A 1750-nucleotide genomic window follows, 5' to 3' on the forward strand; every position below is an offset into this window, starting at 1 on the left:
CACGAGAGTGCCCCAATATACAAAAGATACTAGCCGAATCCATGTACTACTAGTTCACACTGTGGCTGAACCATTGCAGTGCTAGAGTTCTCACTCGAAGTTTTTGTAGGAAGCAATGGGTGTATCAAATATAACCTGGCACCTAAGAATCATTTGTACTCCTTCGTCAGGTCTTGCTTTGGGAAGTTGCAGCAGCTAGTGCATTGGTGTTTGTTCAATTAGTGTAATTTGAAGCGTTTCACAACCAGACAGTTTTCAGTCAAATGTCTCCCTTTAAGTCATTCGAAAATATGGACAACTGCTGGTTGTCCATATATATATATATATATATATATATATATATATATATAGGCAGATTTGTCTGCCACATATTTTCCATAATGCTAAGTGCACAAACAGACGAGGACAAAAAAAATGTATGACACGCAGGCGCTAACTATCAACACTTTATTGAAGCCAGGGGAACAGAATATATAAGAGCACACGTGACCTTACATGACGCCGGCGCAGGAGGTATTAAATAAGACACCATCAATGACGTCACAGGTAACGTAATTCTTTAAAAGATAGAGCAATCAACAGCTTGGCCACACATTTATCTCTTAAACTATCTATCTACAACATATATATAATATATAAGGGCACACGTGACCTTGTCGTGTCTTGACTACGTTTGTGTCCGTGTTTGCACGCCCTGTCTCTTTAACATGAATACTTACCAACTAGCTCAGCTCTCAGTTATTTTAAACCGTAGCCTCTTATAGCATTTGGTCAACTCACAAGCTTTGTTGTGATCAAATTGAAACGGCCACTTTTCAACCAAAACAACCATTTGCAACCAAGTTGGTTGTGCGACAGCTGTAAGTCACCAGTGTCAATGGCCCTTTACGGTCTTCGGCCTTAACACTATGCATCTATATTGTGAACAACAGCCCAAAAGGGCTATTAGTTTGACACTTTATTGCTTGCCGATCACAAAAATATTGGTGCATGATAGTTTAGTCTGATAAGTCTCAGACCACTGGTATCTTGCCTCACCATGTCATGTAGTGTACTAGGAATGCTTGCAGAATGGTTGATACCAGCAAGGGTGGTTGTAAGGCCAATTGGTTTTGAAGCATTCTGCAGCACACAATGTAAAAGACATGACTGCAAAAAAATGTGTGTGAACAGGCCAAGGAACAAGTTCTTCAGAGCCCCGGAATAAGAACCGCGTAAAAGATGTCAATTAACTGTGCGTTCCTGAGAGCACATGGCATAACTTTTTTTTTCACTACCCAGCTTACGTTCTACTAATAAGTTTACTAATTACACTTCACAGAATAGCTTGAGTACATCAAATGGCCTACGAACAGTGTATCTTTACGGGCCTTACCCTTATTTGCTACAGATGTACCACCTTACTTTACAGCTTTGGTTTGGGTTAGGTTAAATGCACAGTCTTGTCTACTGGTATGAAAATGGTTGAAGGCTAGCACTGATGTACTCTTGCATTCAAAAAGTGAGTCGCAAGATAGTATACAATTACCATTTTTCTACAGCAAAGAACATTTAAGGCATACACCTATGCCGTAGCTTTTGTTAATGAACATGCTACAAGTAATTGGAACCGATTGGAACTGCATAGGGAACCCAAACTCAAGTTTACGGGGCGACGACAGCGCCGCGCTTTGGCCCTGGCGGCAAGCGCTGGAGCTAACGGGGGCAGGCGCGGCCGACTCAGTCTATTAAGTCTCTTTCACGGCAGCGG

The sequence above is a fragment of the Rhipicephalus sanguineus genome, chromosome 10, assembly GCF_013339695.2.
Source record: "Rhipicephalus sanguineus isolate Rsan-2018 chromosome 10, BIME_Rsan_1.4, whole genome shotgun sequence".
Lineage (NCBI taxonomy): Eukaryota > Metazoa > Arthropoda > Arachnida > Ixodida > Ixodidae > Rhipicephalus > Rhipicephalus sanguineus.